Source organism: Globicephala melas, chromosome 16 (genome assembly GCF_963455315.2).
Source record: "Globicephala melas chromosome 16, mGloMel1.2, whole genome shotgun sequence".
NCBI classification, from domain to species: domain Eukaryota; kingdom Metazoa; phylum Chordata; class Mammalia; order Artiodactyla; family Delphinidae; genus Globicephala; species Globicephala melas.
Window position 1 is genome coordinate 70,650,483 of NC_083329.1, and position 15,693 is coordinate 70,666,175.

The 15,693-nt window shown below is 42.1% G+C and overlaps 1 protein-coding gene across 4 annotated transcripts in view; it reads left to right on the plus strand.

The window, feature by feature from the left end:
• Window positions 1–15,693, plus strand: part of RHOBTB1 (Rho related BTB domain containing 1) — a 68,427-nt gene that overhangs the window by 14,762 nt on the left and 37,972 nt on the right. The window contains exon 1 of one of the 4 annotated variants that reach the window (XM_060286453.1): window positions 4,255–4,366. The exons of the other annotated variants lie outside the window; for them this stretch is intronic. The gene's annotated coding sequence lies outside the window, so the exon portion shown is untranslated. Of the gene's footprint in view, window positions 1–4,254; window positions 4,367–15,693 lie in introns of those variants that run through there. 4 annotated transcript variants of the gene reach the window in all.

Genomic DNA, 15,693 nt, shown 5'->3' on the forward strand with positions numbered 1-15,693 from the left:
TTATCTAATTTCATCTTCACAGCAACCATTGAGGGAAGTCATCCCCAGTTTACAGACAAGGAAATAGAGGCTTAGAAAGATTAAGTAATTTGCCCAAGATCACATACCAAGTACCTTAAATAATTATCCCCCGACTTATCATAGACAAGTGGTTTGCAATTTTTCCTTATTCTTAATAAAGATGTGATAAATATGTTTGCTTTTAAACATTTTCCATTTATAAAGTTCTTAGATGGGTATTTTTCAAGTTTCCAAGTGGTTGAGTTTCTTGGTTGCTGTCATAAAACCTTTCCTCTTAACTTTTTCATTTCTTTCTTTGTGGCTAGAGAATTTGGTTGCTATAACTTATGTTTTGAAGGATATTTGTCTTTATGATCAGTCCATATGTAGTCAACTTTTATAAAGGTGCCAAGAACACTTGAAAAGAAAGCACTCTCTTATAGATTTTTTTAAATGTGGGTTATCTATTAACTTAATGCCACTTTTTATGCTACTCAAGCCCTCCGTGTGTTGTATTTCACTTTTGCTTTCTTCATCTGATGGTGATTCTGATTATTCATCTCATGTCAGTTATTTGCATTAACTTCTCTTTTTACTTATAGAATTTGTCTTCCTTTTTATTACATGCCTTTTAATCTATCAAGGGTCATTATTACTGCTATGCTTCTACTATGAATTGCTCTTTTTTACCTTCTAATTATCTTTTACAGATAATTTTTCTATATGAATTTGAAACCAAAGGCTAAATAACTGTAGGCTGGTCTTATATTCTCGACTGGTTCTGGTTTCCACAGTTCTTTGAAACTGAAATGTCCATTTTTTTCATTTCTAATTATCTCTGGGTGTTTTGGCAAGTATCTTTGAGCAGTTTAATTCCTTAAAGACATTTGAGGTTTTGCCCCCAAGTCTTTTTTTTTTTTTAGTAATGCAGATGACTTTTTTTTTTTTTGGTCTGCATTGGGTCTTAGTTGCGGTACATGGGATCTTTCATTGCAGCGTGTGGTCTTCTCTCTAGTTGTGGCGTGTGGGTTTTCTCTCTCTAGTTGAGGCGCGCAAGCTCAGTAGCTGTGGCGCGTGGGCTTAGTTGTCCCGTGGCATGTGGGATCTTAGTTCCCCGACCAGGGATCAAACCCACGTCTCCTGCATTGGAAGGCGGATTCTTTACCACTAGACCACCAGGGAAGTCCCACCCCCTGAGTCTTTAATATCCAAAAATAACTTTATGTTGCCTTCACACCAATATTAATTTGACCTGATTCACAAATTTGTTATTATATCCTTTTCCTTTGAAAGCTCTGTGGTTTCTACTGCATTAAAATAATGTATTGGTGAAGTATATGGTCATCTGTATTATCCTTTCTTGATAGAAATGTTTTTCGCCATTAGTTTTAGAAGATGTTTTGCTAAGATACTTACAGGATTATTATACAATTATTTTTTGCTGAAAAATATATAGCTTTGGAGTCTTCTTATCTTCTCCTTCTTTTTCTCCCCACTACATCTTCCTTTTAGTACTGGGAAAAATTTGTTCTATTAAATCACATTTTGCAACCTTATTTCTTCAAGAGCCCTACTATCTATGGGATTGCTTTTCAACAGCCTCTTACCTGATATCTTCCGTTACATCATTTTCAGAGGGCCTTACTTCTGGATTTAGAGTTTCTCATGTTTGCCCTCTACCTCACGGATTCATTTTACTACATTTTCAAGGCTGCTATTGACTGTTGCCAGTATGGTTTTGAATTTGGCTGACTCATATTCCATTTATACATGGCCTTTACTTACCATGTTCTATTGCCTACTTATAGCCTCATCTGCTGTTAGTATACCTGCATTATCTTCTTCTGCGTGATCAAGTACATGGATAGGATTTTTCTTCTTATGTTTCTTAGAGCATATCTACTTCAGTAGAAGAATTTTCTCTATGTCTTTAGCTAATTTCTTGTACTTTTCTTTTTTATTAATTTTAATTGGAGTATAGTTGATTTACAATGTTGTGTTAGTTCCTGCTGTATAGAAAAGTGAATCAGTTATCCACATACATATATCCACTCTTTTTTTTTTTTTTGGCTGCATTGGGTCTTCGTTGCTGCACACGGGCTTTCTCTGTTTGTGGTGCGCGGGCTTCTCACCGCAGTGGCTTCTCTTGTTGCAGAGCACAGGCTCTAGGCACACGGGCTTCAGTAGTTGCAGCATGTGGGCTCAGTAGCTGTGGCTCGTGGCCTCTAGCGCGCAGGCTCAGAAGTTGTGGCACACGGGCTTAGTTGCTCCACAGCATGTGGGATCTTCCCGGACCAGGGATCGAACCCGTGTCCCCTGCATTGGTAGGTAGATTCTTAACCACTGTGCCACCAGGGAAGTCCCTCCACTCTTTTTTAGATTCTTTTCCCATATAGGTCCTTACAGAGTACTGAGTAGAGTTCCCTGTGCTATACGGTAGGTTCTTATTAGTTATCTATTTTGTATATGGTAGTGTGTACATGTCAATCCCAATCTCCCAATTTATCCTTCCCCCCCACTTTCCCCTTTGGTAACCATAAGTTTATTTTCTACATCTGTGACTCTATTTCTGTTTTGTAAATAGGTTCATTTGTACCATTTTTTTAGATTCCACATATAAGCAATATCATATGATATTTGTCTTTCTCTGTTTGACTTACTTCATTCAATATGAGAATCTCTAGGTCCATCCATGTCGCTGGAAATGTCATTATTTCATTCTTTTTTATGGCTGAGTAGTATTCCGTGGTGTATATGTACCACATCTTCTTTATCCATTCCTCCATTGATGGACATTTAGGTTGCTTCCATGTCCTGGCTATTGTAAATAGTGCCGCAATGAACACTGGAGTGCATGTATTTTTTTGTGTCCAGGTTTTTAATAGACCATATGTTGAATGGTCACTGTTTAGTCCATCCATATAAAAAAGGATTGAAGTATATTTACATTCCAAAGGCTTGGAATAACCGTAGGCTTTCAGGGACCAAGGCAGGGCTCTGTAGAGATCCAGGAACCCACCCAGTCCCCAGCGGACAAGCAAAGCTATTCAGTTTGGTTCGGGTTGAGGACTTAGGAGGGTGAGATAAGGACTAACGTGAGGAGTGTCACCACAGAGGATATACCGACGTCCAGCCTCGTACGCCCTCACCGCACTCCCTCTGGCGTCAACATCGCAAGCTCAGTCTCTTCTGTTTGCAGTGTCAAAGCGGAAACAGCCTGGCGGGGCCAGCTGAAGGAAGCAAAAACGCGTCTCCTCCATGCTCGGTGCTGTCTGCCCGGCCCAGCCTCAGGAAGGGGCAATGACAGCAGCCTGCTGGCATCGTAATGGCTCTCCAGCGGCTCCACAATCTCCTCTTTCCACCCTGTCCCAGTGAGTCCAGCTCGTATCACTCCAGATCACAGGCATCTGTGGCAAAGAGCCTCCTGCTTCCCTCCAGGCCAACTCTCTTCCCCGTGGAAAAGAGTGACCTTCTCATTTGGCTCCATGGAAGTGAACTGGGTGGAGATCTTTGCAGTTTCTGGTGAATGGATACTTCTTACTCTTAGTTTCTGGTACTGTTTTGGAGTCTGCTATCTGTACAGAATAAGGTTAATTTTAGTGAGACATGGGTAGAGAGGGGTCCAAGGCATCTGTGCTTTCATGGCTAACTTGCCTTAAGTCCAGCTAATTGCCTTTTGTGATGTGGCTCTTGTAGGCATAGAGTGAACTCTGTCTTCCAGACTCATGTTCGTATCAGTTATGAATCTTTCTCCCTATGTAGTGGATGCCTCCCTTTTCCTCTTCTTTTTCAGCCAAGCAGTGAAGAGAGTTGGGAATCCCTTGAATTAGGATGTCAAAGTCTAAAAGTGGATGAGAACTTTATACGTCCCTTATACATAGATATTATCAAGATTCATAAATTGGCTATAGGCACTAGGGCACAGCGAAAGACCACATTCGTTTATTTTTCTAAATCAGGTCCAGCCCGAAGCCACTCTTATCTGCCTATATCGGGGCTCCTCTGCCTTCCCGTTTGGTGGAGGGGCCTGGACCTTGGTCCGTGGTGGTTCCCATGGTTACTGATGCTCTTCCTGCTGGGGGAGCCATGGCTGGTGCACTGCCATCTGTCAGAGACAGCTCTCATGATGGGCCACACAGATGTCCCTCAACGTGTTCCTCTGCAGGCTTGGCAACATGCCGCAGCTTTCGAGGCCATGGGCTTAATTATCAGTCACCAGAGACAGCCGAGCGCCAGGTCTCTGCCAGCCCCAGGTGGAAGGCTTCCTAAGGAAGGTGGAATGACCATGCTGTATATGCAAGTGAACAGATATTTACGGCAAGCCACATACGGCCAAGGCACCATGAAAGGATCTGAGGATTTAAAGGTGAATAACAGTCTCTGTTGTCAAAAGTGCATAATCTTGGTGAGCCTAACTGTGAATATTACAAAACAAGAATTTGATAAATACCCTAGGAGACAGGATAAAGGGAGAACGTGCTAAGTGCTTCTCGATCCAAAATGAACTTGAATGTGTCTGCTTTGCTCCATCTCTGCTGATTCCACCCTGGTCCCAGCCACACCACCCTTTCCCTCCTGGAGAACTTAGGAGCTTCCTAGCTGGGCCTCGGCCACTGCTCAGAATCCCCCCACATGCTCTCCACACGGCAGTCTCGGTGAAACCAATGATCCTTTAAAAAAAAAAGCAAGTCAGAACCTGTTATTCCTCTGCTGAAAACACCTCAGTGGCTTCTCACTTCACTGAGAATAACATCGAGACTCCTGACCGTGGCCTAAAAGGCCGTGTGTGACCTGGCCCCTTCCTGCCTTGCAGCCCTCTCTTGCCCCAGTTCCCTACACTTGAGCTTTTCCCACCTGCTTCGTTCCCATCTCGTGACGGGGCCCTTCTCATTCTTGAGAGCAGGGAAATGGAACCTCCTTGTGGAGACCTCCCACCCATCATTTCCTCTCATAACCCCTTTCGTTCTTCCTCAGGGAGCTTATCAAACGTACAGTTATGTCCCCAGGTTTAGTGGTCCCTCCCCACCTGACTGTGAGGGTCCCTGAGGGCCGGCACCACCCCTGGCCTGTCTGCTGCTGTCCACCTGTAGGCCTGGCACTCAGTAAGTGCAGCCTCTGTTTCTTTAACTATGACAGCCCGAGTCCTAAGAACTATTTCAGCGGATGGATCGGGGGCACGAGAAAGGGCATTTGAGCAGAAATAACGGCACAGTCAACATCAAAGGCGAGGTTACCTGGCATGTTTGTAGGCATGTAGCCCACACTTTACTTATGGTGGTTTTGAAACCTACCCTGGAATTTGTATGCACCTTTTAAGCTGTTTCTGATTTGTTGTCTTTCACTGAGACAGCATGTATTAAGGGCAGTGGATAGACAGAAGGAGAAGTCTATTTCGAATCCTGGCCCACCTTCCCCACTGACACTGAGTTTTTAGAAAGGAAGGAACGTGATCTGGTGTAGGTCTTCACAGGGCTCTGCTGAGAACGAGTGAATGTTTCTAAAAGTGTCCCTGTATTATCTGTATTCCTGGACTTCTCTGCAGTGCTTTTTCTGTTACTTAATCTCTTTTTTGTTTTGATCACAACTTTCAATTGAAAAAATATTGTTGCTCTGAATGATGAAAGGCAGTATTATCCTGGAGATATATTTCGGTGAAGTTTTGATCTAGGGAAGCCCAGCGCAGCCCAGCCCAGCCCAGCCCCGACTGTCTCTTTCCCCAGGTCTGGACCCATTCTCCATTCCAGCTGAGATGTTTATATAATGCATAAGGCAGCTCCTGCCTCACTAGGACTGGTGATTAAGAGCTCAGGATAATGAAATCTGCACAGTTGAAACTTGGCTGTTGGCTATAGTTATTATGCAACTCTTAACATTTCCCTTTTGTTCCGGCCAATAATATAAAATTCTCAGTTTTTCTTTCAAAGTTAACTCTTCAAAGACGCTGAAATTTGTTCCGCTAGTATTTTTTAATGACCAAGTTAAATTATTTCTTAATGTTCAGAGTATATGCTTTTCTAAAGGACAAGAAAGTTTAGTGGCTGTGCAAGAGCCCTGTTCAAACTGTTAGTAACAGCCGAATGGAGCTTAAAGTACAAAGGCCCCTCTATGGGCCTTAGATTTCTGTGTTTAAGCAGACTGCTCACCTGGCCTTGACTGCAGTAGCAAATATAACAAAAGATACGGAAAAAGTGACAGTAAGAGGCGGCATATTCCGAGAGTGGGGTGATGCAGAGGAATTAGGAGATGCTCAGTGAGGCATCTTAGACAAGTGATAAATCTTTCCTTGCCACCCGCTCTAATGTCTGAATTTCTAGTGTTAGAAGAGATCTGCACCCTTACCTGAATTCAGATAGTGGCCCTATCCTAATGTGCACCCACCTGGGACACGCGGAAACATCTAGAGTTTTATAAGCCACAGTGCCTCTGAATTATTCAGTTATGGAGACAAGACTCTGACGGTCACCTAGCTGTCGTGTGACTGAGGAAGCGAACGTGCCTGAGACGTCCTGAGAACCTGTTTCTTAAGAGAACAGGACAGCACAAAGGCCATCATCTCAAGGACTGAAGGTGGGTGTGGGGAACCATCACAGGAAGGAACATGCTTTGAAAAGCAAGCAGCCTAGGGCAGCTAGGGTCATGTTAGGCTCCATCACTGTTTTGCCCATGGTTTGCCCAGGAGTATATTAGGGACCCATGACACAGCTTTATAGAAGAGGGGCATCGTATGCTCATATATTCCAAGCACTTCCGTATATAGTAGTACCCCAGAAACAGCTGATGATTCATTCAGTGAACAAGACGGGCACTTTGAAGTTACAGCCGCAGGGAAAAAAAATTAAAAGGTCACAGACCACCATTCAGTGATTTGCTAATATAAGAAAAAATGAGTGTGAGAGAGAGGAAGAGAAAGAGAGTATCTATGTTTTTGACTGCTTCTCCTAAAACCATTTATTGGTACAGAGGAGCAAGTAATTTAGTCTGTGGGGAGGTGGGGCAATTATGAAAGCTTTTTAGAGGAGGTATTATCTGAATAAGATTTTAGGGAATGAATAGAATTCACCAGGCAGATGAAGAATTGCGGAGGTACACACAACGTTTAGAATTTTTTTTTTTTTGGCCACGCCATGCAGCACGTGGGATCTTAGCTCCCTGACCAGGGATGGAACGCGCACCCCCTGCATGGGGAGCGCGGAGTCTTAATCCGTGGGCCGCCAGGGAAGTCCCCAGTGTTTAGAATTTTGAAAGCCATTTTGTGCGGCTAAAGCAAGCTGTGTTAGTTTCCTACTGCTGCTGTAACAAGTTACCCAAAGTTAAATGTCTTAAACCAACAGATGTATTATCTTATAGTTCTGGAGGTCAGAAGCCTGAAACGGGTCTCACCGGGGTAAAAATCAAGGTGTTGGCAGGCTGTGTTCCTGCTGGAGGCCCCAGGGGAGAATCTGCTTCCCCACCTGTCCCAGCTCCCAGAGGTTACCTGCATTTCTTGGTTTAGGGCCCTTCCCTCTATCTTCAGAGTCGTCCTTTATTTCTCTCCGACTCTGACCTTCTGCCTCCTTCTTGCCTCCTTCTTGCCTCCTTCTTCCACATGTAAAGGACTCTTGTGATTACACTGGGCCTACTCAGATAATCCAGGATAATCTCTTTATAGTAAAGTCAGCTGGTTAGCAACCTCAGTCCCATTTGCTACCTATTCCCGCATGCCGTGTAACAGAACATATTCACAGGTCCCGGAGATTAGAACATGGACATCTTCGAGGGACCATTATTTTGCCTACTGCACAGTGCAGTGCAAGAAGTTGAGGGTGATGGTGTAGATAAGCGTTGGCATGATTCCTCAACCCTAGGTAGAAAAGATCATCCTATCGTCTGATATGGAAATGTATATATTAGTTTTTAATGGAGGAGTCGAGGTTCTGGAGATGTTCCTAAAGAATAATGTATATGTTTCAATTAACTATCGCTCTGAAACAAACCACCCCGAAAGTTGGTGGCTTAAAGCAACAGTTTATTATTTCTTAGGATTCTGTAGGTTGGCTGGGTGATTCCTCAGCTGGTTTCAGCCGGTTCACTCATAAAACAACATTCAGCTGGAGGGTTGGCCGGCCTAGAGGATTCAAGATGGCCTCCCATTATGTGGCATTTGGTGATGGCCATCGGGCCGGACTGCCTCGGTTTTCCTCACTGAATCCTCATCTTCTGCTGGGCGGGCCTCAGAGGACAGCCTTGAGGTTGCTCCAGTAGCACGAAGGTGGAGCTGCGGGGCCTGTGGAGGCCTTCATTCCGGAACTCACACAGCGTCACATTCACCACATTCTTTTGGGTTGGGCCAGGAAGTCACTCACATTCAAGAGGAAGGGAAATAGATTCCATCTCCTGATGGGAGTCGCTGCCGTGGCCATATTTCACCCAGCACTGGGCTGTAAAGACAGGATTTTTTTGCTCTTAGAGTAGGATTTTGGAATTGGAGATTTCAGAGGTAAAATGTTTCTGAAGGACAGCGATATCCAGCACACGGCCAAAAGGTACGAATAGCTCCAGTACGGTGTGGTGAATGTCACTGGCACTGAAGAGGCGAAGAAGCTCTGAGGCTTGGGTGTGGGGTGCGTCATCCTGTGGACGCAGCAAGAAGACTGAGTTGGTGGTGGATGTGCAGGAGCGACGTGAAGTCCAGTAGATGGCAGTAATAATGGCGGGGGCAGATATGGGATAACCAAGCAGATGGCGTAACCTGAGAGCTAGAAGATCGGGACCACGCTGTTCTAAGCCGGCCTTGTGGAGGGCACCGGTACCCAGAGCAGTGGCCTCCCTGCACCTCACCAAGTCCTTCACTTCCCAACCTCCACAATATCTTGTTCACTTACCAGTTTTTTTTTTTTAATTGAAGTATAGCTGATTTACACTGCTGTGTTAGTTTCAGGTATACAGCACAGTGATTCAGTTATGCATACATATATGTTCTTTTTCAGATTCTCTTCCATTATAGGTTATTACAAGATATTGAATATAGTTCCCTGTGCTATACAGTAGGACCTTGTTGTTTCTTTTATATACAGTAGTGTGTATCTGTTAATCCCAAACTCCTAATTTATCCCTCCCCCTCCCTTTCTCCTTTGGTAGCCATAAGTTTGTTTTCTATGTCTGTGAGTCTGTTTCTGTTTCATAAATAAGTTCATTTGTAACATTTTTTACATTCTGCATATAAATGATGTCATGAAATTTGTCTTTCTCTGACTTACTTCACTTAGTAAGATAATCTCTAGGTCCATCCATGTTGCTGCAAATGTCATTATTTCATTCATTTTTTATGGCTTAGTAATATTCCATTGTATATATATACCATGTCTTCTTTATCCGTTCCTCTGTTAGTAGACATTTAGGTTGCTTCCATGTCTTGGCTATTGTAAATGGTGCTGCTATGAACACTGGGGTGCATGTATCTTTTCAAATTACAGTTTTCATCTTTTCGAGATATATGCCCAGAATAGGGATTGCTGGATCATATGGTAACTCTCTTTTGTTTTTTAAGGAACCTTCATACTGCTCTCCCTAGTGGCTGCACCAATTTACATTCCCACCAACAGTGTAGGAGGGCTCCCTTTTCTTCACACCCTCTCCAGCATTTATTGTTTGTAGACTTTTTGATGATGGCCACTCTGACCAGTGTGAGGTGATACCTCATTGTAGTTTTGATTTGCATTTTTCTAATAATTAGTGATGTTGAGCGTCTTCTCGTGTGCCTGTTGGCCATCTGTATGTCTTCTTTAGAGAAATGTCTGTTTAGGTCTTCTGCCCATTTTTGGATTGGGTTGTTTGTTTTTTTTGATATTGAGTTGTATGAGCTGTTTGTATATTTTGGAAATTAGTCCCTTGTCAGTTGCATCGTTTGCAAATATTTTCTCCCATTCCGTAGGTTGTCTTTCTGTTTTGTACGGTTTCCTTTGCTGTGCAAAAGCTTGTAAGTTAGTTTAGGCTCCTTTGGTTTATTTTTGCTTTTATTTCTTTTGTCTTGGGAAACTGCCCTAAGAAAACATTGCTACGATTTATGTCAGAGAATGTTTTGCCTACGTTCTCTTCTAGGAGTTTTATGGTGTCATGTCTTATATTTAAGTCTTTAAGCCGTTTTGAGTTTACTTTTGTGTACCATGTGAGGGAGTGTTCTAACTTCACTGATTTACATGCGGCTCTCCAGCCTTCCCAACACCACTTGTCTTTTCTCCATTGTATATTCTTGCCTGCTTTGTCATAGATTAACTGAGCCTAAGTGTGTGGGTTTATTTTGGGGCTCTCTATTCTGTTCCATTGATCCGTATGTCTGGTTTTGTGCCAATACCATGCTGCTTTGATTCTGAAGTCTGAGAAGGTTATGCCTCCAGCTTTGTTCTTTTTCCTCAGGATTGTTTTGGCAATTCTGGGTCTTTTGTGCCTCCATATAAAGTTTAGGATTATTTGTTCTAGTTCTGTGGAAAATTTGATGTGGATTGCATTAAATTTGTAGATTGCTTTGGGTAGTATGGCCATTTTAACAATATTAATTCTGCCAACCACCATATGACCCAGCAATCCCACTACTGAGCATATACCCTGAGAAAACCATAATTCAAAAGGACACATGTACCCCAATGTTCATTGCCCCACTATTTACAAGAGTCAGGACATGGAAACTACCTGAACGTCCAACAACAGATGAATAGATAAAGAAGATGTGATACATATACACAATGGAGTATTACTCAGCTGTAAAAAGGAACGAAATTGGCTCATTTGTAGAGATGTGGAGGGACCCAGAGTCTGTCATACAGAATGAAGTAAGCCAGAAAGAGAAAAGCAAATATCGTATATTAACATATACATGTGAAATGTAGAAAAATGGTACAGGTGAACCTATTTGCAGGGTAGGAATAGAGACATAGATGTACAGAACGGACATGTGGACACAGGGAGGGAAGGGGAGGGTGGGATGAACTGGGAGATTAGGATTGACATATATACACTACCATGCGTAAAATAGCGAGCGGGAACATGCTATAAAGCACAGGAAGCTCAGCTTGGTGCTCTGTGATGAACTGGATGGGTGGGATGGGAGGTGGGGAAGGAGGTGCAAGAGGGAGGGGATATAGGTATGTATATAGCTGATTCATTGTACAGAAGAAACTAACATCACATTGTAAAGCAATTATACTCCAATAAAAAATGAAGCTAAAAATATATATATTAATTCTTCCAATCCAAGAGCATGGAATATCTTTCCATCTCTTTCAGTCATGTTCAGTTTCCTTTATCAATGTTTATAGTTCTCAGTGCGTAAGTCTTTCACCTCCTTGGTCAGGTTTATTCCTGTGTATCTTGTTTTTGGACATGATTTTAAAAGGGATTTTTTTTTTTTTTTTTACTTTCTCTTTCTGATATTTCATTGTTAGTGTAAAGAAATGCAACAGATTTCTGTATGTTAATCTTGTATCCTGCTGCCTTGCTGAATTCGTTCATCAGTTCTAACAGTTTTTGTGTGGCGTCTTTAGGGTTTTCATATAGAATACCATGTTATCTGCATGTAAAGACAATTTTACATCTTCCCTTCCAATTTGGACACATTTCTTTTTTTTTTTGTCTGATTGCTGTAGCTTGGACTTCCAATACTATGTTAAATAAAAGTGAGACTGGGCATCCTTGTCTTGTTGCAGATTTTAGTGGGAAGGCTTTCAGCTTTTCACTGTTGAGTATTATGTTGACTGTGGGTTTGTCATAAATAGCTTTTATTATGTTGAGATATGTTCCCTCTATACACACTTTGCTGAGAGTTTTTATCATGAATGGATGTAGAATTTTATCAGATGCTTTTTCTGCATCTGTTGAGATGATCAACAGAGGTTTTGGTCTTTTCTGTTGTTGATGTGGTGTATCACATTGATTTTACGTATGTTGAACCAGCCTTGTGACCCTAGGATGAATCCAACTTGATCATGGTGTATGATCCTTTTTATGTGTGGTTGGGTTCAATTTGCTAATATGTTGTTGAAGATTTTTGCATCTATATTCATCAAGGATGTTGGCCTATAATTTTTTTGGTAGTGTCTTTGTCTGGTTTTGGTATCAGGGCGATGGTGGCTTCATAGAATGACTTTGGGAGGGTTCCCTCCTCTTCAGTTTTTTGGAAGAGTTTGAGAAGGATTGGTATAAGTTCTCCTTTATATGTTTGGTAGAATTCTTCAGTGAAGCCATCCCATCCTGGACTTTTGTTTGCAAGGAATTTTTTCTTTTATTACAGATTCTATTTCATTTTTAGTGGTTGGTCTGTTCAGATTATATCTTCTTGATTCAGTTTTGGTGAGCTGTATGTTTCTATAAACTTGTCAGTTTCTCCTAGGTTCTCCAGTTTGTTGGAATAGTATTCTCTTATGTTTTTTTTTTTTATTTCTGCAGTATCAGATATTATTTCTCCTCTTTCATTTCTTATTTTTATCACTTACCTGTTTTTAAATAAACTTATGACTTCTAGAGAGTGTACAAGTAGATTTTTCAGGCAGCATTTTTAACTGTCAGCATCCATGTCCTGAAGACTCAGTGAAAGTATGAAATAAAGTTCAAGTCGGTTTTGAGTGAGATTACAGAGCTGCACAGTATCAGGTTACCAGTATCACTTCCGCCTAGCTATTCTTTCCCTTTTATACCTTCCTTGTCTCCCCAGATATGGATCTAAAGGCAAAAGGGTATCTTCATAGATCAGCAGGATTTATGGTGGCGAAATTTATTAACAATGTTAAAGGAATATTTATTACTCTCTTTTCCGGGTGAATAAAAATCAGAAACCAGAGAGTCATTATCCAGATGGTCGTAAGCGTGCATTCAACCGTAAGAGTGCTAGATATGGATAAATTTGAGCCCATAACAAGCAAAAGAGGATACAATTGCATAGTTTTATAATTAGACCATAATGTAATGTTTATTGGTTTACGTGTAACAGATGAATACTTGGTTTACAGTACAAGAAGAGCAGGAGTTTACACCCTTGGCTGTGACGTCATACTCTTAAAGTACTTTTTAGACTACCACTAAGTAAATTTCTACCCAAAAGGAAAGATTTGGAGCCTCGGATTTTGGAAAGCCAGCAAACTCTTCCTGGAAGTGCCCCATGTAGAGTGCATGATCCGGGCTATGAGAATTTAACTCTGCCTGCCTTTCACTTCCCTTATACGCTGTCACCTTTGCACAGAGTTCAGCACCTTTGGCAGTCACTTCCGTTTTGCACAGATTGCTAGAGATGAGAGGACCAAGGGATGTTATTCTCACCTTTGATGCAGAAATTCTTTTTAGGACTGTGCATGAGATGTGTCTATAAATAAGTAAAGTGATGATATTTTTGTAATCATGGCCTTCATCTAAAACCAGAAGGGCTTTTATCCCCCTCCAAGTCATCTTCTGTAAAAGCTACACAGCTATTCCACCTGAGCTGCCACTATCCAAATTATTTGGGGGACTTCTCTTTGGGGGGATGCTATCAGAGTACGTTTGCAAGCCAACGAGAAAACCATTGTTACAGTTTTTGTGTCATGTCTGAATTTTTACTAAATCCAAACATTCTCCCCAATTTTATGGATTGGTTCTCTTTGACTTCTATCTATCTAAAAAATAAAATAAAATTCACTCAAAAGTATAAAGTTTTAATGTCACTTAGGACATTCAAAGTAATAGACCTCAGGTTCCAGAGTTGTGAGACTCCAAGTGGAACCTGGTTTTTTCTAACATAGGCTACCCCATGGCAAGATCACCAGAATCTTGTCAAAGACTGTTGTGAAGTCCTACCACTTTTGTTCTAGGATCTAGAAGTGCCCCATAAAAATATTTTTAACCTACCTTTGCAACTCTGTTATCCTTCAGTTAACTGCGACCTCCTCTCTTCCTGTCCCCACCCAGAACTTTCTCTGCCTTCTTTGCATCAGGTCACCTGTGCTCCATCTTGTATTTATGTGCTGCAGTTTTCAATGAATTACCCTTTAATTGCTCTACTAAAATGTATCCTTTTTATAGATCTTTATGATGATTAAGTTTATGATTTTTGCATCTAATCCTGGTCTTCCACCTGACTCAATTTTGTTGTCATCTAAAAGTATTCATTTCAGCATGATGATTATAATTTTGAAGCCATCGGTGTGTCAGGTACGGCCCTGGGGACTGAAAACATCAGTTCACCTAACCCTCACCGCATTAGGAGATGGGTACTATCATTCCCATCTAACAGACGAGGAAGCTAGGGCTCAGATAGTGCCGCTGACTTGCCTAAAGTCAAAGAAATGACTAGAAAGCAGAGAGACCAGGATTCAAACTCTCATCCATCCAAGGTAGGGTTTCCCAACCTCGCACTATGGTATTTGGGGCCAGATAATTCTTTGTTGTGGGAGCTGCCCTGTACATTGTAGTATGTTTAGCAGCACCTCTGGCCTCTGCCTACCTGAAGCCAGTAGCCCTTCTCCACACCCATTGTGACAACCAAAAATGCTCCAGACATTGCCAAATGCCTCCAGACATTGCCAAATGTTCTAGAATTTAAGCACCGCCCATCTGATGCCAAAGTAATGCTTTTGCCACGTTATACTATTAAATCGAGAACTAATACAGTCATAGAATTTTAAGGCTGGATTTTAAAGAGGTTGATTTTTGGAAGCACCACACCTGGCTAATCACCAGAATTGGAGATATTTAAAGACTCTTTTCCCACCCAAGACCTTCAAAATCAGCATTTACCAGGTGGGGGACAGGTATCTATTTTAAGCCTCTTCACGGGTGTAGGATCAGATCTTAACCTCACCACACATCTGTTCCTTGAATCACTCCACTCAATTCCTGCCAGATAGTTCTCCAGCCTCAGGTTTAACACCTCCTGTGATGGTGTTATCCACATTCAGATGGTCCTAACTGTGCAAAAGCATTCTTCTTTAACATTCTTCTTCTATCTCTCCCTCTATACCCTTAATCTCATATTATCCAAATTATCATTTTTCTTAAGTCAATTGAATTAAACATGTATTGAGGGACTTGCCTGGTGGCACAGTGGTTAAGAATCCTCCTGCCAATGCAGGGGACATGGGTTCGAGCCCTGGTCCAGGAAAATCCCACATTCCGCGGAGCAACTAAGCCCGTGCGCCACAACTACTGAGCCTGCGCTCTAGAGCCCACGAGCCACAACTACTGAGCCCGCACACCACAGCTACTGAAGCCCATGTGCCTAGAGCCCGTGCTCCGCAACAAGAGAAGCCACCGCAATGAGAAGCCTGCGCACCGCAAGGAAGAGTAGCCCCCATTTGCTGCAACTAGAGAAAGCCAGCGTGCAGCAACAAAGACCCAACACAGCCAAAAATAAATAAATTTATTAAAAAAAAATTTTTTAACATGTTTTGATTCCCAATTATGTATTAGGCCCTACTCTGAGTTTTTTGTTTTTTTTTTTTTACCATGGCTGTTAAGACCATTATGGACTCTTTTCAAGAAAATGACCATCCAACAGTTTTCTCAGTTTAACAATAGACTTCCTCAGAAGAGCAATCATAATACATTAAAATCTTGCATGGTTGGCCACCCATCCAGCTGCTACCAGGAAGCAGTCCCCTCTGCAACTTGTGGGGTTCCTGTTTTGGGGAAGCAGAGCTGCCAGCAACTTTCCTCTGCCTCTTCACCCCTCACCCAGCAACCCTCTTTTAACCC